The sequence below is a fragment of the Podarcis cretensis genome (assembly GCF_951804945.1).
Source record: "Podarcis cretensis genome assembly, chromosome: 1".
NCBI lineage: Eukaryota > Metazoa > Chordata > Lepidosauria > Squamata > Lacertidae > Podarcis > Podarcis cretensis.
In genome coordinates this window covers 3,382,055-3,407,701 of record NC_137170.1, presented here as the reverse complement: position 1 = coordinate 3,407,701, position 25,647 = coordinate 3,382,055, and the positions used below count along the sequence as shown (strand labels likewise).

The 25,647-nt window shown below is 45.7% G+C and overlaps 1 long non-coding RNA gene across 1 annotated transcript in view; it reads left to right on the top strand.

The window, feature by feature from the left end:
- Nucleotides 1-445: 445 nt before the first annotated feature.
- Nucleotides 446-25,647, top strand: part of LOC307208946 — a 220,806-nt gene continuing 195,604 nt past the window's right edge. The window contains exon 1 of the long non-coding RNA XR_013835271.1: nt 446-576. This is a non-coding gene — a long non-coding RNA (uncharacterized lncRNA). The remainder of the gene's footprint in view (nt 577-25,647) is intronic.

Below are 25,647 nucleotides of genomic sequence, written 5' to 3'. Positions count from 1 at the left end.
GGGCCGGATCTGGCCCAGTTGCCTTCTGGATCCAGCCCACAGATGGTCCGGGAATTGCCGCGTGAATCGGCGTGGATCTGATCGTTCGGGCTGCGCCAGCGCGTGCGTTCAGCAGCGCCTCCTCCCTCCCTCCTCCTGGCTTCTCCCTGCCCTGCCTAGAGGTGTTGCAGGAACCCCCCCCCCAATCATTCAGTTTGTACAAACACAACACACACACTCACACATTACATTTCTGTTTCTGTTATAAATTCATAGTAAATCAACCGTACATTGGATTTACATCGGTCCACTTTTATTTTGCTCCATGAAGGAAGGACTATCAAAGGGGGATGGTTTGATACAGGACGGCCATAATCCCTTAACTGTACCAACACGTACTCAGGAGCCCTACCCAGTTGGCATGGCAACCTTGATGGTCCCAGACAGAAGACAAAGGACTTGCATATGGGAGTGGATTCAACATGGACTGGAACAAAGGATAATGATCCGATCTTCCCTCTGGGGGCAGGAAACTGCCAGCTCCCCTTTGTCCTCTGGAAATGACTCATGGGGAGGGGGAAAGGAGGAACCAGCCAGGTGACAAGATACTCAGGTTACCTCCACAACTCCTCCCTCAACCCCTCCTTGTTGTGATGTGTCAATGATGTAGTCATGATGTAGTTGTGATGTAGTTCTAGGGGTGTAGCTTGGGGGATTAGTAGCTAATAAAAGTTGGGGTCTTCTTTTGTTCGGGGCTTCCATTTTGCTTCATCTTGTGGGTGGGAGTCCTGTCGTGACAGTTTCCAATAAAGGCCAAGCCTACAGGCTGCTGTTTTGCTCCAAATTGTCCTGGTTGGTGTCTTTGTCTTTTGCCCAAGGGAGCCCTTGGATTCCTCCGTTAACAGAGGTGAGCAGAAGGGGGCTGGGCTTTCTTGGTAATAGCAGCAGCAGCGTTAGCGCTCAAGCGGCCGCCATTGCAAGCAGGCTCAATTCGGGCTTTGTTGCTGCCAGTCCCTCTCCAGAGCCCTTTCACGCACCACTCATTGTCCCCGTCAAGAGACAGACTGAATTAGGGATGGAAAGATTTAGCCATTGTATTTTTCTCAATTTCTCATTTTTCACGTTTCTGATTCAATTTTCCACATTTCTGCAGCAAATTGCAGATTTTTCTTTAAAAACCCCACAGAAATGTTCTTTTGCATTTTAGTGTGAATTTTTATGAGTTTTTGTCTAACATAAATATTTTTGCAAGCAATTTCTCCTAGTATAATGCATTCCTGTTTATTGTTTTCACTAATACATTCATTCTGACGCACACCTTTCCCTGAGAGATGCAGTTTTGTAAACACTGGTTGGTTGGAGAACCGAATCACTAAATTTGGTGAGCTGTGAATTTCCAAGGATAGCTGCGTTTCAGCTCTCGTATTGTTTCAGAAAGTGAAAACCTGCTAGATGTGCCCTTAAATGCAATGGTATCAAATCCCTCCCCCAGTCCTAATCGGAAGGGGGCTGTGGAGTTAAAAATGCAGCAACTGCTTCCTAAAACACGACAGTTTTTCACCAAGAGGTGATCATCACCGTAGGTGGCGATTGAAGCTTATTAAATTCAATTTGCCTCGTAACAAACTCGTCTGCAGCTGTCTGAAGCTGCTGGGTTCCATCCTGCTGGGATGCTTGAAAGCTCCGTTCCCTCAGATGTGTTGGCTGGTTTTGCCTCGTCCAGCTCCTTATTTCAAGCTGCGTTGGCCCTCTGGAAGGATCAGAGGCGGCTTTGAACTGAAAAGATTATGAGAAGTCAGTGGGGACAAATGAAGTCCTAGTCAAATGTACCTCTGGTTTCACCTCTATCCCCGTCTTCAAACGGGTGGGATATAAAAGCCCTCACCCAGCACAAGAGCAGCTTTTGATATCTGCCAAGTTATTGCAACAGTAAGTAACACCAAAGCATAGCCCTACCGTGGGAAAGGACCACAGAATAAGAGGGTTGAAAGGGGTCCCAAGAATCATCTTCTCCAAGAATCACAGCTGAAGAATTCCTGGCAAATGGCTATCCAACCTCCAAGGAAGGAGAGTCTACCACCTTCCAAGGTCATCCATTCCACTTTCAAACAGATCTTCCCGTCAGAAAGTTCTCGCCGATTTTTAACTTGGAATCTCCTTTCCTGAAACTTGAAGTCCAGACCCTGCCCTCTGGAGCAGTAGATAGCAGGTTTGCTCCATCTTCCATGTGACAGCCCTTGAGATACTTGAAAATATCTCAAGATATCTCCTGAGATATCTCCTCTTTTCCAGGCTTGAACATCCCCATCTCTCAAAACTGTTCCACATAAGGCTTAGTTTCCAGACCCTTGATCATCTTGGTCGCCCTCCTCTGCACATGTTCCAGCTTGTCAACATCCTTCTCAAATTGTGGTGCCCAGAATTGGACGCGGTATTCCAGGTGTGGTCTGACCAAGGCAGAAGAGAGTGGCACTATTACTTCCCTTGATCTGGACACTAGACTTCTGTTGATGCAGCCCAGAATAGCATTATCTTCCTTTTTCTGCTGCATCACCCGATTGACTCACTGTTGCCTCAGGCCAGGTGTCACGGTCCGGTTTACGGGTGGTCGAAGTCCTGGCGGAGGACGTCGGGACTGGGGGCAAGATGGCGGGGTGGGAGCAGGAACGAGAGTCTGGAAGCCAGGAGAAAGGAAGTCAAGAGTCTGAGGGTCAGAGAGCCTGGAGTCAAGAAGCCAGGGGTCCGAGGATCAAGAAGCAAGGAATCACAAAGTCAAGGGTCTGAGGAACAAGAAGCAGGGAATGAAGAAGTCAGGGGTCCGAGGATCAGGAAGCAAGGAGTCACAAAGTCAAGGGTCCAGGGATCAAGAAGCAGGAAGCCAAACGCAGCAAGGCAGGAAGCGTGTTACTGTGGCAAAGAGCTGAAAGGAAAATGCTGACCTTATATCCCTTCCCAGCTCTTGCCACCAGGTGCAGTGAGTTACCAAGCGGCCTCACCTGTGCGGCCACACCTTGCCTCTCCAGAACAAACTTAGGAAGGCCCCACTCCTGCAAAGACCTATTGGTCACAGGGCATGGCTCCTGCACGCACTCCTGACACCAGGCCTGTCCCAAACTTGTATTTTCTCCCTCTGACCACACCAGAATCTGCTCAGCAGCTATAATATTCATTTATTCAGACACCAAGGTCACACCTACCTGCACCGAATTGTCCATTGAATGGTGCTATTCCTTCCCTTGATCTGGACACTAGACTATATTCTGTGACTCTGGGATGAATCTAGCTGCCGGTGTGTCTTTTCCTAGAACCCATGGGGAACATTTCAGATTGCCCCCGCGTGGGCACTGGAAGAAGATTGTGTGGGTCTTTGGATGACGAATGGCCAGGTTTTCTTTTTTGAGGGGGGCGGATTCAAGCTACTGTGTAGTTCGGAATAAACAGCCCCCTTGTTGCCAGCAATGAGAAGCATTTGATGATGCTGACATCTTGCTCCTTTGCTGGGGCTGCCTGTTTCCCTCTGGGCCCCAGAAGGCTGGGAGATGGATGACTTGCCTTTCAGCAGAAAGAATAAAGCACATGGAGGAATGAAATTAAAAACAGCAACACCACCCCCTCACCTTTTTGGGATTATTGAAATAGACCTGCAGCTCCGATGGAAGCATTCGTTTAGTACACACAAAGGGTTGAACCGAAGAGCGTCTCTGCTGGAGAAATCTAGCTCAGCATCCTGCACCCACAGCAGCCAACCAGATAAAACAATAGAATAATAGAACTGCATCCAGACCAACCCCCTGCAATGCTAAAGAATCCCTGGCAGGTGGCTATCCAACCTCAGCTTAAAATCCTCTCATGCAAATCGCTGCCAAAAGGTGGAGAGCAGAATACAAGATCGGAAAAATGAGAAACAGAGGGAAACTAACAGGCAGATTTCACTCATCCCTAGTTACGTGGTTCACATGAACACTGTCATGGTCCGGTCTACGGGTGATTGAAGTCCTGGCTGAGGACATCGGGACTGGGGGCAAGATGGTGGGGTGGGAGCAGGAATGAGAGTCCAGAAGCCAGGGGTCCGAGGGTCAGGAAGGAGGGAGTCACAAAGTCAAGGGTCTGAGGGTCAGGAAGCAAGGAGTCAGAAAGTCAGGGGTCTGAGGATCAGGAAGCAAGAAGCCAAACACAGCAAGGCAGGAAACGTGTTGCTGTGGCAAAGAGCCGAAGGGAAATGCTGACCTTATATCCCTTCCGGCTCTTGCCACCAGGTGCTGTGACTTACGAATCGGCCTCACTTGTGCGGCCGCGCCTTGCCTCTCCAGAACAAACTTAGGAAGGCCCCAGTCCTGTGAAGCCCTACTGGTCACAGGGCCTGGCTCCTCCACGCGCACCTGACAAACTCATCCCAATATTTACAAAACCTTAAGCATTGACTCGCCGTGACCCAGTGATCTCTTGGCAGCTATGCCTCTCTCCATAATCAGTCACTGCTTCTGCGGTCTCTTTGAACCTGCAAAGAGGAAAGTCCCCTTTTCGAAGCCCCAGCACTCGTATCTCAATGCAGAATGGCCATGTGCCTTTATTAAAGCCATTTTCCCCAATACGAGAAGCGTGAGTTTTGAATCATGGGTGGGTATTGGTTGGTGGCTTGTTCCAGAGCGTGCAAACTACCGTATTTTTCACTCTATAACACGCACCCGACCATAACACGCACGTAGTTTTTAGAGGAGGAAAATCCGTAGGCATGCCACCCGTAGGCATTCCCTCCATAACACGCACAGACATTTCCCCTTACTTTCTAGGAGGAAAAAAGTGAGTGTTATGGTGCAAAAAATACAGTAAATAGGTCCTCTTTAAAATGCAATTTGCACCAAAATTCTTCCCCATCGTTAATAAGAAATAATTTCAACCAACATCAGAGTTGTGTGGGATTTGAACCCTTGTCTCTCGCCTTCCACAACAGGCTGCTAGCCCCTATGAATTGTGGGTCAACACGGGAAAAATATGGCCCAACTTTTCCACCGGCGGTTGTTTGCTGCTGCAGTGTGACTCCTTTTATTATTGCTGTGTTGTGAGGCTCTTTGCTTCGCACGCTGAGAATCCGTAAAAAGAGCAGAGGCCTGTTTGCGTCTGCGCCAGCTGCAAGTCCGGTCTAAGTGTGATAAATGGAAAAAGACACGAGGAACCATAGGCTCGAACCAGAATTGATCACCCATATCTGTCCCTGCTCCTCTCCCAAACCCTGCCCAGATGCTTCCTATTTATAACGAGTTCCGAGCGCAGAGGAAAATGGGCTTGTATGAATTCATTTCGCACGCACGCTGAGACAGATCTATTTGGGAAGCCACCACAACTGCGGCCGCCACCGCATTAAATCTGAGAATTCACAAGCTGCATTCGAGCTGTGGATAATTAGGCTCCCGACAACAGCCTGAGAACCAGGAGGCTGTTCCTGGATGCCAGCGAGTAAATCAGGAAAAAGCCCCCAGACATTGTGGAAACGGCGATGGCTGCAAGCCGCTTAACTCCCGAAGCTTCCAGCTGTAATGAGATTTCGGTCCCCAGTACAAGATCCCATTTTGCTGGTATCTAATACATTATCAGCGAAATAAGATGTATAAGGGTGGGAATGACGGGTGGTGAAAATGCTCCCCTGCTGAAGGCCGATTCCCCTCTCGTTTGCTGGAATCGCCCCAAATGACAACTTTGGGGATGGAGGGACATGGAACATATACAGATGTAGATATCTATATAACTGAGGGCTGGAAAAGGCGATGGGGCAGATGTCCAGGATTTGCAGAAGAAGCGGAATGACGTTAACCCTGTGTGCCCATATGGAAATGACTAATTGTGGCCGAATATTTGTCATGTGCCCCGTGGAGATCTCTTGGCAGAACTGGTAATGTTGGAGGCGGGAGGATAGCTAAAGTTCTAATTGGGGCAGGTGAATCTGCCAATTTCCTGTTTCTTTCACTAATATATGCATTTAGATGCACACTTTATGCATTTCCATGGATGTTACTTGGGTGGAGAACCGCATTACAAAATTCAGAGAAATGTAACTTGTGAGAGTTTGGGTACGTTTCATTCTAAGTATTGTTTTTGGGAAGTGCGAAGGTCGGCCTTTTGACATAAACTGAGCCATATTTGTCCCCCATTCCTTGTTCTGACCCACACACCATTCATGTTTTTATTCACCGAATGCTCTTCGTGGTTTCAGAAAAGGAGTCTGTCACAGACCTACTTGGAGATGGAACTCTCTGCATGCAAATGGGTGCTTAATAAATAATAATAATAATAATAATAATAATAATAATAATAATAATAATTTTATATGCCACCCATCTGACTGGGTCGCCCCAGCCACTCTGGGCAGCTTCCAACAAATTATAAAACCACACTAAAACACCAAACATCACAAGAAGAATGGATAATGGATAATGAAGATGATGGACTATGCGGAAATGGCAAGGCTGACTGGGAAGATCAGGCACCGAGAGGATAACAAATTTAATAGAGAATGCCATAACTTTATAGAATATATTAGGGAAGTTTTTAATGTGTGACATTTTAATGTATTTTTAATCTTTGTTGGAAGCCGCCCAGAGTGGCTGGGGAAACCCAGCCAGATGGGTAGGGTGCAAATAATAAATTGTTGTTGTTGTTGTTGTTGTTGTTGTTGTTATTATTTTAAAGACTGTAAAACACTGTAAAAATTTAAAAACGCTAGCAGGATTGATAAAGCACTTGTAATTTAAAACGACAAAGGATAAAATTGAAGTGTAATAATTTAGATAAATGCAATTAGATGCAGTAAAAAAGGAAGATCAATTTTGGAAGCCAAGGGAGGGGTGGGGGGGAAGTCTGGGGGTTCAGGGAACCCCATAAATGTACTGATATGGATTATGGTTTAATGTAAACGTGTGTGTGTGTGTGTGTGTGTGTGTGTGTGTGTGTAAAAAATTGTTGTTTTGAAACTTGAAAATAAAAATTAAAACAAAACGTTAAACAACTAGTACTGAGATCACCCAATTTAATTTAGCCAATTTTAAAAGAGTCACAAAGGAGTCACATTTCCATCTTTTGTATTTGCCTCAAATGCATAGCTGTCAACGTTTCTCTTTTTTTAAGGGAAATTCCCTTATTCCGGATAGGATTCCTCGCAAGAAAAGGGAAAAGTTGACAGCTATGCTCAAATGTCCCACTTTGAATCGGACACCCATAATTTCAGAAGCCACCTTGGCTTCTGATTGATTCCCAAGATGTCCTCTTTTGGCTCCTGGCAGAGCACGGCCCCAAAAGAGGCCCATTTTTTTGGCTGTGCTCTTGCACGAGTCGCGTGACTTGCACAGGAGTTCGGCCCCAAAAGACGCGCATCCCGATTTTCCTCCATGGACTGTTGGAGGGTCTGCTTGTGGAGAGGCTGTGTGGGGGGAGGCGGGTGCAGAAAATCAAAGACTGCCTTGGAAGAGAAGCTTGTCAAAGGGTTATAAAATGCAGCATCCTACGGAGAAAAAAGGTAGAGATTTCTCCCCTTCTCTTCTAATAGTATTTGTTTGTTTGGCAAATTTATGGACCTCTAAACATTAGCAAACGTCACGGCAGTCTACAAGAATGCAATAAATAAGACAGATAAAACACAGTTTTCCAAAAGGAATTTGAAACGGCCTGTGAGTCAACTCATTCCTCCAAGAAAAACCGGTGTGATAGCCTGGGACTTGGGCTCAGACTCGGAACCAGAGGAGACTCATTCCACACTGGATCCTTTGCCTCAGACATCATCTGAACCAAGTCTGGGGCCTGATCCCGAAGAGTCCCAGTCTGCACAGGTTCCTCTGCAACAAGCACCAGCTGGGCCAAGTCAGGGGCCTGAGCCTGCCCTGGCTCCAGATGCAGGGACCACCTCCTTGCCTCCAGCTGGGCCATCACTTACAGCTGCTCCACTATCGGTTGGGTCAGGAGAGGCTGAGGCGGCCTCTGGGTCTAGTAACCCACCGACGTCTCCCGAGCTGCAGAGACTGAGGTCTGAGAGAAGGAGAGACATGAGGACTCGCAGGAGGAGTGCTCACCTTCAGGCGAAACAGGGAGGTGAGTCACCGGGGGATCCGGAACGGCCGCTACCCCAACAGAGATGCTGGACCCTGCCCCAGGTTGCGGGAGCAACATTGCTGTATGCTAGATCCTGCCTGAGACCCTGTACCTGTCCTTGTCTGGTTTCCTGCCTCATGTCTTGCCTTGGCCCTTCGGACTGACTCCTAGCAGAACCTTCAGATTCTGGTCTGCTCCTGGACCGCATTCCACGGGTTATCCCCGGGCCCAGCACAACCGGTAGAAATATGAGAGTTTTCAGCATCTAACAATATGTGCAATATGTGTCAGAACCTCTCTAGCACATGGAAGCTGGCAAGTTTGCCACATCCTGGCGGTTATTGGCTTTTGGAGGTAGGCTTTTTCACTCAACACACCTGTGTTGCAGAAGACCCTCTCTACTGAAATACAAGAGGCCCCAAGACTGCTGGTTCAACTGCTGTTTTAACTGTTAATCTGGGTTTTTGTTTTTTTTAAATTGCATTTTATTTATTTGTTAACATTCTTATATTACATCGGTAAATGTTATGTTGTGGGTGAACATATCAGACGACACAGCGATTCTTCCCAAGCAGCTCTTTATTTGTAAGCTGGAACAGAACTGAACTGAGGAGCTCAGCCAGCCTGCTTATATAGAGGTCCAGAACAACGTAACTGTAGCAACTGAACATCACTTTCGATCCTTCATTTGCATACAAACTATCCAATCACTAAACGTCACTTTCGATCCTTCATTTGCATAACTATCTACAGTATCCCCCGGCTGGCCCAGGGTGAGAACTTCAGTACATAACAGTAAACATTGTCATATTACATTACAGCACATACTATAATATTATTTCCAACATGTATACAAAAATTACGGTATATATAAATTTTATATACAGTGGTGCCTCGCAAGATGAAATTAATCCGTTCCGCGAGTCTCTTCGTCTTGCGGTTTTTTCGTCTTGTGAAGCACGGCTATTAGCGGCTTAGCGGCTATTAACGGCTTAGTGGCTTTAAGAAAAAGGAAACAAACTTGCAAGAACTCGCAAGACGTTGCGGAACGACTCAAAAAATGGAAAACTCTTTCGTCTTGTGCGTTTTTCGTCTTGCGAGGTACCACTGTACCTAGAAAGAAAATGAAACAAAAAAAAAGAACATTCCTATATCAATATGTTCTCTTAGTCTTATTTCTCAACTCATTCTCACTCCAACGTCAATCAAATGCTAACATAGATAGTGAACCTTGACTGTTATGCTGTTTTAAGACTTATGTAGTATAAACACTGACAACTGGGAGTCACTTGTCTGCGAGCGCTCCAGTTGGAGAACAGCCTTGACCAAAGGTGTCATGGGCTTTGAAGACACTCGAACGCAGGACGAAAGGGAGAAATGTGCTAAGAGGAAGGCACGCTTGGCAAACCCTCACCATGATCAACTCCCGCCCGGAAACCAATGTCCCCACTGTGGAAGGACATGTGGATCCAGAATTGGCCTCCACGGTCACTTACAGACTCATTGTTAAAACCGTGTTTATGGAAGACAATCTTACGTGGCTACGAGGGATAGAAGAAGAAGCTGTTTTAAGAATCACCTGGTGGATCAGGCCCATCAAGTCCAGCATCCTGTTCTAACAGTGGCCGAACAGATGCGTGTGGGAAACCAGCAAGCACTATTTATGCACAACCTCATCTCCTGTGGTTTCTAGGCCACTGGCTTTAAGGGGCTTGCATGTTGCACATTCCAATTGGGGTTTTTTGTTATAACATTTTGATGGAATAGTTTTATTCTGCATTTTAATTACACATGGCTATGTTTTCTCTCATTTCATAAAATTTATGTGCAGCTTGATTGTAAAAATAAAATAAAAATCAGAGCAGTTTACTTCCGAGCAAGAGCCTCCTTCTGCAGGTGATGGGTGGGAGCCACGAAGCAGAAATGCTTCTGTGTTTTTTCTGGGTTGGGGAGTCAGGATGAGCTTAAGAACGTAATCTAAAAACCATTCTGCAAGCGCAAGGCCAGCCATCTCAGACCTGGTGCCTCGCAGATGTTTCAGACTACATTTCCCATCATGAATGTGCTGGCTGGGGATGATGGGAGTTGTAGTCCCACACTCCCAGAGGGTGCCACGCTGGGGAAGACTGTGCATTGCCCCCTCCATGGCAACCCTGCCGCTGCAACTGTGGCAGAGCCATGCGCTGGGTGCTCTCCTCCTTGCACTCCGGCATCTCATTCTGCCGGGGTACTGATCCCCTGCAGCCTTTCGTGATGGCTTTCTACAATTAGATTTTAGGAGGTGAAGTAAATGGAGGCAATCTGCCCCGAGTGTGATGAAGCTTAATGACAGCGCTGCAAGGAACACGGCTTCCTTCCGTTAATAGTCGCACCGGGCATAATGTGCTGCTTTTGCATGCGGCAAGAAGATGCTCTCTGAGCTGGTTTAATATACCTGCGAACCCTCCAGGCCACGACAGAGAAGCAACCAGGGGGGAAAATGCAAGAGTATTTTGGTGGGATGCGAAGAGAGATAATAAACTTGCATTAACATTCAGCAAACGTAGCTACGTGTATGTACAGCTCTGTAGTATTGCAAAGTGCTCTTTGGTGATGTAAAGCGCCCCTGGACGGTTAAGTCCAGTTGAAGGCGACTGTGGGGTTGCGGCCCTCATCTCGCTTTCAGGCCGAGGGAGCCGGCGTTTGTCCACAGACAGCTTTCTGGGTCATGTGGTCAGCAGGACTAAACCGCTTCTGGCACAACAGGACACTGTGACGGAAACCAGAGCACATGGAAACGCTGTTTACCTCCCTGCTGGAGCAGTACCTATTTATCTACTTGCACTGGTGTGCTTTTGAACTGCTAGGTTGGCAGAAGCTGGGACAGAGCAACAGGAGCTCACCCCATTGTGCGGATTTTAACTGCTGATCTTCTGATCGGCAAGCCCAAGAGGCTCAGTGGTTTAGACCACAGCGCCACCCACATCCCCTGCAAAACACTCACACAACCAACCAACCTTCCAGGATTTTGCCTAATCTGGCATTTGATGGGAACAAGAGCCTCAGCAATGGACTCTGATCTTTAGTGGCCACTCCCAGCAACTGAAATGTGTGCCACATCATCGCATGCTGCTGCTTTACCTCTGACACCCTGGCCCTTTGGCGGTGACTGCGCCAGGGCCTGTGTTTCCGCTGCAGGGCTTCTGCGACTGTGGATGTGCTTCCCGGTGCATCTGTGGCTGCAGCAGGCCCTGAAAGAGTCTCCGCGATGGAGGTGTAGCCCTGGCCCAGTCGCCACATGCAACGTTGCACCATCACATCATGATACTGGGTCACTTCCCACTGGGCGCCCACAGTCTGGGGCCAAAGCCAGCGATGCTGACTGCATGGATATAAGATTAGGGGGGCACCTGGCTTAGTAGCAGTACATGGAGAAAGGATCTAGGGGTCTCAGAGGACCACAGGCTTAACGCTGTTACCCTACAAAGTGGGTCTGGAAATACGCCGGTTCTCTTTAGTCATATAAAGACAACAGCGTCGTGGAAAGAATTCACAATTATTGTAGGCTGCAGAAAGAATAAATGATCCAGAGGAATTCTCCCATTTCTGGACCCTAACACTTTTATAACATTCTCTTTATGTGGTTAGCTTGGGAACGATCACTTTCAGCAACATGACTGGATAACAGAACGCGTGGACAGCTTGTGGCACTGTGGTCTAATCCACTGAGCTTCTTGGGCTTGCTGATCAGAAGGCTAACAGTTCGAATCCCCACGACGGGGTGAGCTCCCGTTGCTCTGTCCCAGCTCCTGCCAACCTAGCAGTTCGAAAGCACACAGTGCAAGTAGATAAATAGGTACCACTGTGGCGGGAAGGTAAACAGCGTTTCCGTGCACTCTGGCTTCCATCATGGTGTCCCATTGTGCCAGAACTGTGGATCCAGAACTGACCTCTATAGTCACTTACAGACTCTCTGTTAAGACCGTATTCATGGAAGGCCAGCTTACTCGGCTACGAGGGATCGCCAAAGAGAAGAAGCATGAGCCTACAACGTCCATTAAGCAGGGAGTGCGTAAGGTTTGGGGATGTGGTGCCCTCCCTAACAACATGAACACAGGAGGGATCACAGTGGTGTTGTGTCTCAGGGAAAGAGGTTTGGATCATTCAAATCCTTTTACATCACAGTCCCCTATAAATACATTTAAACACAGAGCAAAATATAATGCAATATGTCCTTCCATCCATTTTAGCTTTTTTATCTATCCAAAGGACAGAGGCTGGTCCGGTGTTTCCTGTAACTTCAAAGCCCTGTAACTTCAAAGTCCCTTGGGGAAAGCGCAGCAGCGAACGAGATGAAATGTCCAAATTATAGAAAGGACTTTTGTGTGTGATTGCTGGGAATATATAGGATATTGTTTTCTGCTCCCTGATTCCCCCAAACAATAGCAAGATTCAGGTGTGACCTTTCAACAGATTAGATTCTTTGGGATGAGGAGCAGTGGAAGTGAGTCCTGGCTTTTATTTTATTTTTTTAAGTTCAATCCAAGTGCACTCCTTCCCCTGCAACGCAGGAATCTCAGCTAAATCTCACCCATGACAGATGGCCATCCAACCTCTGCTTAGAAACCCCCAAGGAAGGAGAGTCCTCAACCTCCTGAGGGAGACCATTCCACTGTCAAATGGCTCCTACTGTCAGAAAGGTCTTTGTCATGTTTAGTCAGAATCTTCTCTCTTGCAACTTGAAGCCATTGGTTCGGGTCCTACGCTCCAGATCAGGAGAAAACAAGATTGTTCCATCTTCCATGGGGCTGCCCTTGAGATATTTGAAGATGGTTCTCATATCTCCTCTTCTCCAGGCTAAGCATACCTCAACTGTTCCTCATAAGGCTTGGTTTCCTGACCCTTGATCGTCTTGGTCGCTCTCTTCACACTTCCCAGCTTAGGATAGCATTAGCTTGTTTTGCCGCTGCATCACACTATTGACTCATGTTGCAACCTGGCTGTCATTACCTGGGACCCAGGTGAATGTCATGACTTAAGACTCACTGGAGTCAACAGAGCAGGGAGACATTTCTGAGCATACATTGCTCTTGTACATTTCTTTCACCGCACTAATATTTCTGCTTTGAATCAGTTTCTACTGAACAATAGCTTACTTTTTTGGCGATCCCTCGTAGTTGAGTAAGATTGTCTTCCATAAACACAGTTTTAACAAGGAGTCCGTAAGTGACTGCGGAGGCCAATTCTGGATCCACACATCCTTCCACAGTGGGGACATTGGTTTCTGGAGTTGATTAGTGTGCATTTGCCAAGCATGCCTTCCTCTTAGCACGTTTCTCCCTTGCATCCTGAGTTCGAGTGTCTTCAAAGCCCATGACACCTTTGGTAAAGGCTGTTCTCCAACTGGAGCGTTCGCAGACCAGTGTTTCCCAGTTGTCGGTGTTTATACTACATTTTTTAAGATTTGCCTTGAGAGAGTCTGTAAACCTCTTTTGTTGACCACCAGCATTACGCTTTCAACTTTTAAGTTTGGAAGAGAGTAGTTGATTTGGAAGACGATCATCGGGCATCCGCACAACATGACCAGTCCAACGAAGTCGATGTTGAAGAATCATTGCTTTGACACGGGTGATACTTGCTTCTTCCAGTACACTGGCATTAGTTTGCCTGTCTTCCCAAGTGATGTGCAAACTCATGCTGCAATCCTGTGCACACACCATACTTACTCTGAAGGAGGACTGGGCTACTAACATTCCTCCTGAAATGGCTGCCTTGTCACCCCCCCCCCAGCAAGGGCTATTTAGTGAGCACACTCTGCCCCGTGGAGATAACACACCAGCCTTTCCAGAAGTTTCTCTAGCAGTAAATGTGCACAGATGATAGCAGCCTGGTGATAAACTCCTCCTCTGGCTTTATGCACAACCACTTGTACAGTCTTCCCAAACCTGGCGCCTGCCAGGTGTCCTGGACTACAACTCCCATCAACCCTAGTTTCCGTTCAAAGCATACGGAGGGGGTCAGGTTTGGAAAGTCTGCTTTAGAATGTGCCCCAGGGTGAAGGCTCTGCTCAGAACTTATGAGGAGCATTTGGAAGCTGGGTCTGGGGAGGTCAATTCCCCAAACCGCCTGTGCATTTACACACCACAGATATATTCTCTCAACAGGACTCATGTGAAACAGAGATGCTAACCAGTTTGGAAACCACTTTCCTGGGCTGAGACCCTACCTGCCTGCAGACTGTCTCGCCAGAGTGGTGCATGCTCTAGTTATCTCCCGCTTGGACTACTGCCATGTGCTCTATGTGGGGCTACCTTTGAAGGTGACCCGGAAACTGCAATTAATCCAGAATGCGGCAGCTAGATTGGAGACTGGGAGTGGCCAGTCCTCTGGGGTGTTAGCCACCCCTCCCAGTTTGGTGTCATCTGCCTTGGGTTACAGACGCTTCAGGTTACAAACGCTTCAGCTTACAGACTACGCTAACCCAGAAATAGTACCTCGGGTTAAGAACTTTGCTTCAGGATGTGAACAGAAATTTCACAGCGGCAGTGGGAGGCCCCATAAGCTAAAGTGGTGCTTCAGGTTAAGAACAGTTTCAGGTTAAGAACTGACCTCCAGAACGAATTAAGTTCTTAACCCGAGGTACCAGTGTAATTTGTTTTTCTGACTGTGTGGAACCCAGTTCAGCTACTGATTGATTGATTGATCATTTGATTGTGTGACTGCAGAAATGGATAAAAGCCCCCCATCCAAACAATGACCGTCATCAGTGCAGGTAAGAAATAAAAATATTTTTTAAAAAAAATCATCTACAATACTGTCTTATTTATTTTATAGTACAGTACATTGATTATTGCTTTCATTTTATGGATCAGTGGTCTCGTTAGATAGTAAAATTCGTGTTAAATTGCTGTTTTATGGGTTGTTTTTAAAAGTCTGGAACGGATTAATCCGTTTTGCATTACTTTCTATGGGAAAGCTCACCTTGGTTTTGGAATGCTTTGGTTTTGGAACGGATTTCCAGAACAGATTAAGTGTGAGAATCAAGGTACCACTGTACCTAGACCAGGGCAGTCTAACTTTTCATACCAAGTGGGCTGCAAGAATACTTTGACCTGGAACCCACAAGCCATGCACAGGTAACAGTATTCCAGGTGTGTTCTGACCAAGGCAGAAGAGAGTGGCACTATTACTTCCCTTGATGCAGCCTAGAATAGCATTCGCTTTTTTTGCTGCTGCATCACACTGTGGACTCATGTTAAGTCTGTGGTCCACCAAGACCCCTAGATCCTTTTCACGTGTACTACTAGTAAGCCAGGGGACGCGGGTGGCACTGTGGTCTAAACCAAAGAGCCTAGGGCCTGGCGATCAGAAGGTCAACAGTTCGAATCACCACGACGGGGTGAGCTCCCGTTGCTCGGTCCCTGCTCCTGCCAACCTAGCAATTCGAAAGCTCACCAGTGCAAGTAGATAAACGGGTAGCGCTCCAGCGGGAAGGTAAATGGCGTTTCCGTGCACTGCTCTGGTTCACCAGAAGTGGCTTAGTTATGCTGGCCACATGACCCGGAAGCTGTCTGCAGACAAACGCTGGCTCCCCCGGCTTGTAAAGCGAGATGAGCGCACAACCCCAGAGTCGTGCATGACTGGACCTAACGCTCAGGGGTCCCTTTTCCTTTTCCTTTACCTTACTAGTAAGTCCCCCAATTTGTATCTGTGCAGCTGATTCTTCCTGCCTAAGTGTAGGAAAGGATCTGGAAGCCAAGCCTGATGAGGAACAGTTGAAGGAGTTGGGTATGTTTAGCCTGCATAAGAAGAGACTGAGAGGAGATATGTGAGCCATCTTCAAATGTCTGAAGGGCCATCACATGGAATATGGAGCAAGCTTGGGTTTTTTTTCCTGCTCTGGAGGGTAGGACTCGAACCCATGGCTTCAAGTTACAGGAAAGGAGTTTCCAACCAAACATCAGGAAGGACTTTGGGGCAGTAAGAGCTGTTCAACAGTGGAATGGTCTCCCTCTGGAGATTGTGGGCTCTCCTTCCTTGGAGATTTTTAAGCAGTGATTGGATGGCCATCTGTCTGGGATTATTTAGTTGAGATTCGTGTACAGTGGTACCTCAGGTTAAGTACTTAATTCGTTCTGGAGGTCCGTTCTTAACCTGAAACTGTTTTTAACCTGAAGCACCACTCTAGCTTATGGGGCCTCCTGTTGTCGCCGTGCCGCCGGAGCACGATTTCTGTTCTTACGCTGAAGCAAAGTTCTTAACCTGAAGCACTATTTATGGGTTGGCGGAGTCTGTAACCTGAAGTGTATGTAACCCGAGGTACCACTGTATTGAAGTGGGCTGGACTTGATGACCCTCAAGGTCCCTTGCAGCTCTACAATTCAATGATTCTAAGAAAAATACAAAGCACTTTAGGAGAATAGAGGCAGATTTCAGCCTCCTCCATGCTGAATCCAATCCAAAGCTGTGACTAATGGAGAAGCAAGATTGTTTGGGGTGTGAATTCTGAGCTGCTCCATCTTCCGCTCAGGTTGTGTATACGTGTGTAAATAAAAGGATATCTCTTAAAAACACCCTTTTCTCCACTGACCTTTGCAAGGAAACCGAACCTGGGTAAGTGCCTTGCGAATCCCTGGAGTCTCTCCCAGCTCAGAGATTGGGCTGGAGTGTAACAGTATTTAGCTTTCTGGAAACCCTTCTCCTTGCATTTCAGATTACAGCCGAAATGCCGTGTCTGTGGCTAAGATGGAGTAACTCGCAGTTTTAGAGTACATTTCCAGGGTGCGCAGGCTGTCATATCCTTCTGTCTCTCTCCCGCCTCCCCAAATCTGCTTAGCATGAATGACTGAATTATTATCTCTTCTGTACAGTATTTAATAGACTTCTGGGCCCTTCTGTTCCCCAAGCTAAAGATACGTCTTTCAAATGGGAAAAGAAGAAGAAGAAATCAGCTAGAGGCTTTCAAGCAGTTTGAGTCTTTCATCTCTCTGTTAAATATGTAGACTGTTTTTTTTCCCCGTAAGAGAGACATGCACAATGCAGGCTCATTGCGGCTTTTAAAGCAGGGAAATTCGGAAGATGCTACCTTGCCACTAGGGACGCAGGTGGCGCTGTGGGTTAAACCACAGAGCCTAGGACTTGCCGATCAGAAGGTCGGTGGTTCGAATCCCTGCGACGGGGTGAGCTCCCGTTGTTCGGTCCCAGCTCCTGCCAACCAAGCAGTTTGAAAGCACGTCAAAGTGCAAGTAGATAAATAGGTAGCACTCCGGTGGGAAGGTAAACGGCGTTTCTGTGCGCTGCTCTGGTTTGCCAGAAGCGGCTTAGTCATGCTGCCACATGACCCAGAAGCTGTCTGCGGACAAACACCAGCTCCCTTGGCCAATAAAGTGAGATGAGCGCCGCAACCCCAGAGTAGGTCACGACTGGACCTAATGGTCAGGGGTCCCTTTATCTTTTTTACCTTGCCACTTGACTACTGTAGGTTTGTGAGCTGAAGAAAGTGGCCAAACACACCCATAAATGCCACCACCCTTACATTTGGGATGCGGAAAGGACCAAGCAGTAGCTGCTCTGCTGACAGGACCCAGGTATATGGTAGACCAGGGATCACCAAACTTACCGTGCCTCGGGCCGGTGTCTCCAGCACCGATCGCACGGTGGGCCGGAGGGCAGGGACGTGCGTGCCCATACACGTGCACACATGCTATTTCCGGTGCATTTCCGTGTCGGAGGAGCACCGGAAATAGCTTGTGTGCATGTGCACGGAACTCCTCCGACCCGGATGTGCACCGGAAATAATGCTTGCGCATGCGCACAAGCTGTTTCTGGTGCTCCTCTGCCGCGCAGCACAGTGCTGGTAAGAGCGGGCGGTGGCAGCAGCAGGGGGCACCGCGGGCCGGATAAACGAGTCCCTTGGGCCTTATCCGGCCTATGGGCCTTAGTTTGGGGACCCCTGTGGTAGACCCATAAATCATTGGGGGATTCGGGAACCAAGGACCATTAGGAGGCGCAGGTCAATTCTGTGTCCGGGGCAGCTGTTTACCAGCTCCATCTGGTACACAGGATGAGACCCTCTCTGCCCGCAGACTGTCTTGCCAGAGTGGTGCATGCTCTGGTTATCTCTCACTTGGACTACTGCAATGCGCTCTACGTGGGGCTACCTTTGAAGATGACCCAGAAACTACAACTAATCCAGAATGCGGCAGCCAGACTGGTGACTGGGAGCGGCCGCCGAGACCACATTGAAAGACCTACATTGGCTCCCAGTACGTTTCTGAGCACAGTTCAAAGTGTTGGTGCTGACCTTTAAAGCCCTAAAGGGCCTCAGCCCAGTATGCCAGAAGGCGCGTCTCCACCCCCATCGTTCTGCTGGGACACTGAGGTCCAGCACCGAGGGCCTTCTGGCGGTTCCCTCATTGCAAGAAGTGAGGTTACAGGGAACCAGGCAGAGGGCCTTCTCAGTAGTGGCACCTGCCCTGTGGAACGCCCTCCCACCAATGTCAAAGAGAAAAACAACTACCAAACTTTTAGAAGACATCTGAAGGCAAGTGCAGAACTGGACCAACCTGACAGCCAGTTTTGTCCCCCTCTCGCCCCATCCCGAATCTCTTGCCATTTTGCAACTTGCTGAGTTCTCTGTCCATTTCAGCTTCCTCCCTTCCTCCTTGAAGGCAAACACACAGGAAAAATATACGCAACATTTGTCACCTTCCCTATCCAAAATGTTATTTGAAGAAAGAAGCAGAAGCCTTGCTGCGCCTCAAACTTTATCTGAATTCTACCTGAATTTCAATTAGTGGAAATTAATTAAATCTAATTTCATCTACTTGAGTGAAATGCAATATCTTTTGAATATAATAGTTTATCCGAGGAGACGCAAGGCTCATTTAATTAAAAAACGCTTAAAAGGAAGTGAGTTTCAAAGAGTGACGAGGCAGGACATGCGGTCTCGTTTACGTCGATGGGGAAATGGAGGTCTTGAAGCCACGAAACATCTGTCTTGGAAGCTGGCCTTGAGAAACGCTGTCTACGAATCTCTGCCTGTGATTGAGAAGAGCCATCGGGCAGAAGTCACGTGTCTGATGGGGGGAAATAAAAACCATGTCTATAGGGGGAGGGGGCTGTCCAGTGGGAGCGATCGGCTGGTGAATCTCTGGATGATTTGCGGAAGATTGCTTCTTCCCATTGTGCAGAGTCAAATTCTCTCCCCTAGGGAAGCAGCGATGGCCATCAACTAGGATGGATTTATAGGAGGATTAGACAAATTCATGGAAGAGGACAAGGCTGAGGCCCTTGTATTTATGGGACCAACAGCATCTTAAAAAGCAGAGACATCACCTTGCCAACAAAGGTCCATATAGTTCTTTTTTTTTTATATAATGATTTTTATTCGTTTTTCAAACAGATAACAAAAGCAATACAAAACAATATAATTTCCAACTCATCGTTTCATACCCTTCTTTCTTTTGACTTCCCCATACCTCCCCATCCCTGCATCCTTGTTTAATGGTTCTTTAGCAACCCTTAGGTCCATTATCTTAATTCCCTTTCATAAAAGTTCCTTTAGTTTTTTTGATTACTGCTGCAATTTCTTTACCTCTTACCCCCTGACATCTTAACATTCCTCAATTTTACAATTGTTTTTAAGATATATTTTAAATTTCTTCCAGTCCTCTTCCACTGTCTCTTTCCCCTGGTCACGGATTCTGCCCGTCATCTCGGCCAGTCCCATAAAGTCAATCACCTTTGTTTGCCATTCTTCCAGAGTAGGTAGTTCTTGCGTCTTCCAATACTTTGCCAGTAGAATTCTTGTTGCTGTAGTGGCGTACATAAAAAAAATCCTATCCTTCCTTAACACCACTTGGCCAACCATGCCCAAAAGGAAAGCCTCTGGTTTCTTAGGAAAAGTCCACTTAAGGACCTTCTTAATTTCATTATAGATCATTTCCCAGAAAGCTTTAACCTTTGGGCAGGTCCACCAAAGGTGGTAGAAAGTGCCTTCAGTCTCATTACATTTCCAACACTTATTATTAGGCAAATGGTAAATTTTTGCAAGCTTGACTGGGGTCATGTACCACCGATAAATCATTTTCATAATATTTTCTTTTAAAGCATTACATGCAGTAAATTTGATACCGGTGGTCCATAACTGTTCCCAGTCAGCAAACATAATATCGTGACCAATATCTTGTGCCCATTTAATCATTGCTGATTTCACCGTTTCATCCTGTGTATTCCATTTCAACAGCAAGTTGTACATTTTTGATAAGTTCTTAGTATTGGATTCCAACAGTTCTGTTTCTAATTTTGACTTCTCTTTCTGAAATCCTATTTTCCTGTCCTGTTTAAATGTCTCATTTATCTGATGGTAATGCAACCAATCTCGAACCTTAGGCTTTAGTTTCTCATAACTCTGCAGTTTCACCCTTTCACCATCATATTCTAAAATCTCATAATATTTTGGCCATTTAGAGTCCATATTAAGCTTTTTAACTTCCCTAGCTTCCATTGGTGACACCCACCTGGGGGTTTTACTTTCCAGCAGATCTTTATATCTAATCCAAACATTATACAATGCTTTCCTTACAATATGGTTTTTAAAACTTTTATACACCTTTACCTTGTCATACCATAAGTATGCATGCCACCCAAAGTTATTGTCGTACCCTTCCAGGTCCAAAATGTCAGTGTTCTCAAGAAGTAGCCAGTGTTTTAACCAGCAGAAAGCTGCCGATTCATAATAAAGTCTTAAGTCCGGCAGGGCAAACCCCCCTCTATCCTTTGCATCAGTTAAGATCTTGAATTTAATTCTGGGCTTTTTGCCCTGCCAGACAAATTTTGATATATCTTTCTGCCACTTCTTGAAACAGTCCATCTTGTCCAAAATCTGCAACGTCTGGAATAAAAACAGCATTCTAGGCAATACATTCATCTTAATAGTAGCAATTCGGCCTAACAAGGAAAGTTTCAACCTTGACCATATTTCCAGATCCTTCTTTACCTCTGCCCAACTTTTTTCATAATTATCCTTAAATAGGTTCACATTCTTGGTTGTCAAGTTTAACCCCAGGTATTTTACCCTTTTTGTTATTTCCAGGCCTGTTTCATTCTGAAAACTCTCTCTTTCTTCCATTGTTAAATTTTTTTCCAACACTTTCGTTTTTTGTTTGTTCAATTTAAAACCTGCTACTCGACCAAATATTTCAATTAGTTCTAATACTCTTTTAGTACTAGTGTCTGGCTGTTGCAAGGTCAGTACTAGATCATCTGCAAATGCTCTTAACTTGTAATGTCTAACTCCGACCTGAACTCCTTTAACCAACTGGTCCTTTCTAATCATGTTTAACAAAACCTCCAGGACTGATATAAAAAGCAAAGGGGATATTGGGCATCCCTGCCGTGTACCTTTTTCTATGGGTATTTCTTCTGTTACCACATTGTTTACAATTAACTTGGCCTTTTGTTGGGAATATATTGCACCTATACCGTTTTCAAAACCTTGACCTACCCCCATCCCTTGGAGATTCTTTTTCATAAAAGTCCAACAGATATTGTCAAAGGCTTTCTCCGCATCTACAAAAATCAAAACTGCTTTCCTGTTAATGTCAACATCTAACAACTCCAAAATGTCTATAATGTTCCTCACATTGTCTGACATATATCTCCCTGGGAGAAAGCCTGTTTGGTCCTTATGAATCTCATCTATCAACACTCTTTTCAATCTTTTTGCCAAAATGTCTGCAAAAATTTTGTAATCCACATTGAGTAAAGATATAGGGCGGTAGTTTCTAACCTGGTTCTTCTCAGCTTCTGTCTTCGGTATAAGTGAGATGAAAGCCTCTTTCCACGATTCAGGTGCCTTTTTCCCCTTCAGGATTTCATTGCAAACTTCCTTCAATGGTTGTATCAAGCATTCTTTCAGCATTTTGTAGTATTTAGCCGTCAGGCCGTCTGGTCCTGGTGATTTTCCCAATTTCATATTTTGGATGGCACCCTCTATTTCTTGTTCTGTTATTTCCTCATTTAGAGTCCTTTTACTTTGTTCTGGAATTTTTGGTAAGCCGTATTTTCTGATGAATTCTTCTATTTCTTGTTCATTAATTGGCCCTTGTGCATACAATTTCTTGAAAAAGCTTTGAAAGCAATTGTTTATCTCATTAGGTTTGTGGATAATTTTTCCATCCATTTCTAGACTGGTTACCGTGTTCATTTTCTGCCTTTTTTTCAATTGCCATGACAGAAGTTTCCCACATTTGTCCGCTGATTCGAAGGTTCTTTGTCTAATTTGCTTTATCTTCCATTCTATTTGTTGGTTCATGAGCTCCATGTACTGCATCTGATAAAACTTTATTTCTCTCAGAATCTCATGAGACTTTGGTTTAGACCTCAATTTCTTCTCTCCTTCTTTTATTTTTTCTAGGATTTTTTCCTTCCTCTCATTTTGTTGCTTCCTCTTTATAGAGTTCTGTTGAATTAGGAAACCTCGCATCACGGCTTTGCTTGTGTCCCAGATTATTCTTTTCTCCACATCTGTTTTCCTGTTAATCTCAAAATAATCTTTTAATGTTTTAAGGGCCTTCTTGTGGGTCTCTTCATCCTTAAATAGGGTGTCATTCATTCTCCATCTAAAGGATCCAGTTGTTGTTAGTTTCATCTCCATCTTCACCGCATTATGGTCGGAGCAAGTTTTTGGGCATATTTCTACTTTTTTTGTTCTTGACGCCAGACTGCTAGAAATCCAAATTTGGTCTATTCTTGTCCATGTCATTTTTGCCTCGGAGAAGAAAGTTCCCTCTCTCTCTAGAGGATTCCTTATTCTCCAAATATCAATCAAGTCCATAGTTTCAGTCATTTCAAAAAAGATCTTTGGTAGTCTCCCTTCTTTTGAGATCACTTGTCTCTGTGCCTTATCCATGTTTGTTGAGACAACTCCGTTCATATCCCCCATCATTACGATTTTATAGTCTATGAAATCAACTAGTGTCTCATGCAACTTCTTAAAGAATTCGGCCTTCCCCTCATTTGGGGCATATACTCCAACAATCAAAATTTTTTCTCCTTGAATTTGTATTTCAATTGCCAGGTATCTTCCTTGTTCATCTTTAAATATCAATTTTGGGGCCAATTTTTCCTTTGCATAGATCACCACACCTCTTTTCTTCACTTTGTCTGATGAAATAAATTCTTGACCAAGTCTCTTATTTGTCAATAATTTCCTGTGTATCCTGGCAATATGGGTTTCTTGCAAACATATTATGTCTAATTGTTCTCTCTTCAAAATGTGAAAAACTTGTCGTCTTTTCCGAGGGAGGTTCAAGCCATTACAGTTCCAACTAAGAAGTTGCAGAGACATTTTGTATTTAAGTAGCTGTTCCTCCAACTGCTCCAAGCTTCTGTTCTTCCTCCGATGGTGGTGGTAGAAGTCCAAATGATAGATTTGCTATATCAGGTGGTTCTTTCTCCTCTGCAGTTCCTTTCTGCAAATCCTCCAGGTATCTCTCCAAAAATTGTTCTTTGTCCTGAATTGTTTTTATTTTGATCTTTCTTCCTTTAAAGTTAAAGGATAGTCCTTGTGGGAACTCCCATCTGAATGGTATGGTATTTTTCTTCAACAGATCTGCTAGGCTCTTATAGTAGGTTCTCACCTCTAAAATATATTTGGGAATGTCCTTAAAAATCTGTATTTGACAGTTTTGGATCACCAGTGCCTTTTGATAATGCAAGTTCAATATTTTATCTCTTTCTTCTTTTGATCTCAGTGTAATTAGACAATCCCTTGGTTTCTTGTCCTGCCTCCTGCCCAGCCGGAAGGCTGTTGTTATCTCAAATTCATCATCTTCCGCCCATTCCTCATGCCAAAAGGCTGCAAAGTTCTCTGTAAGGAATTCCACAAGGTTTTCCCCTTCCCCTTCAGGAACCAGTCTAAGTTTTAAATTCTTCTCTTTCCTCTGAAGTTCCAATAAGGAGAGGGCTGCATCATGCTCATTGACTTTTTTAATAATAGGCCCAAACTTTTCCCTTGTCTCCTCAGCCGTGGTTTTTGCACTTTCTGCAATCTTTCGTGTTTCAGAGCTCTCCTGGATTAATCTATTTATAGAATCTGTGTTAGACTTTACACTAGCTGTATTAACATCTAGTCTTGTTGTCAATTCTGTTAATTTTTTGGAGTTCTCTGTCGATAGCTTTGTCAATGCTTCCAGAGATTGATTTATTTTAAGGAGTGCCTGTGTCATAGGATCCATAGAAGCTGCTGTTTTTTCCTGTGCAGCTGGTACAGTTCCTGATATGGAGCCCCTTTTCTTGTGGGATTGTTTTGCTTTAAGCCTTGTTACTATCTCTTCTGTAGGGCCACTCATATCCTCAAGGTCGTTTTCACAGAGTTAGTTTCCAAGTGGAAAATCCCACTGTTACTTCTCCTTATGCAACAGTTTCACTTAAGACCCTCTAGAGGGAGCATTCAATTGTATCCAAATGGCAAGAAAAAAAACAAAGAAGCAGGAAAGTATAACAGTAGCCATTAGTGATGTATGGAAGTGAGAGCTGGACCATAAAGAAGGCTGATCGCCGAAGAATTGATGCTTTTGAATTATGGTGCTGGAGGAGACTCTTGAGAGTCCCATGGACTGCAAGAAGATCCAACCTCTCCATTCTGAAGGAAATCAGCCCTGAGTGCTCACTGGAAGGACAGATTGTGAAGCTGAGGCTCCAGTACTTTGGCCACCTCATGAGAAGAGAAGACTCCCTGGAGAAGACCCTGATGTTGGGAAAGATGGAGGGCACAAGGAGAAAGGGGCGACAGAGGACGAGATGGTTGGACAGTGTTTTCGAGGTTACCAGCATGAGTCTGACCAAGCTGCGGGGGGCAGTGGAGGACAGGAGTGCCTGGCGTTCTCTGGTCCATGGGGTCACGAAGAGTCGGACACGACTAAACGACTAAACAACAACAACAACAAGCCATTAATCTCCAATGTCCAAACCACAAAGTCTCTGTCTTCTATGTAGCCAAAATGCAACAGGGTAAAATCTAAGGTCCAGTAACTTTGTTACAAACAAGCCCCCACTTTAAAGAGTTTGACAGTTCATATCCCGGTGTCTTGTTTGGGCAGCCCGTCCTGGGGGGGTTTGACAGTGGAAGGTCTTATTTTCCCAATAAATTTCCAGCAGGTTAACAATGTCCCAATCCCTTCCCCCCTTCTCCTGCCTGTCGGGGGGGGGAAATTTAGTCCGATGTCAGTTTGACAGCTTAAAAAAAAAAAGAAAAGTTCCCTTCAAATGCAGCTTGATTTTTCGTTGCTTTGTTTCTCCTGCAGCTCTGGGGAGGCAGACTTCCTTAATTTATGCCTTTCCCGTTTTCAGCCAAATTTCTTATTTTAATGTCCCGTCAATTTCCGATCTTACTCACGGGTGTTGTAGTCAATTTCCAGTTACAGGAAGGAATCGGCGCTCTCCGTTCATGGCGACGCGGCTTCACTCCGCTAGCTGGGTGACGACTCTCAGCACCGCGCTTACCCCGATGCCGCTCAGAAGCCTTAAAAAAGGCTCCTTCACAGTGCCGGGGGGCGCAAAAGGTGCCCACCGAATCTCCTTTGTTCACAGGCTCCGCGCCTGTGATTT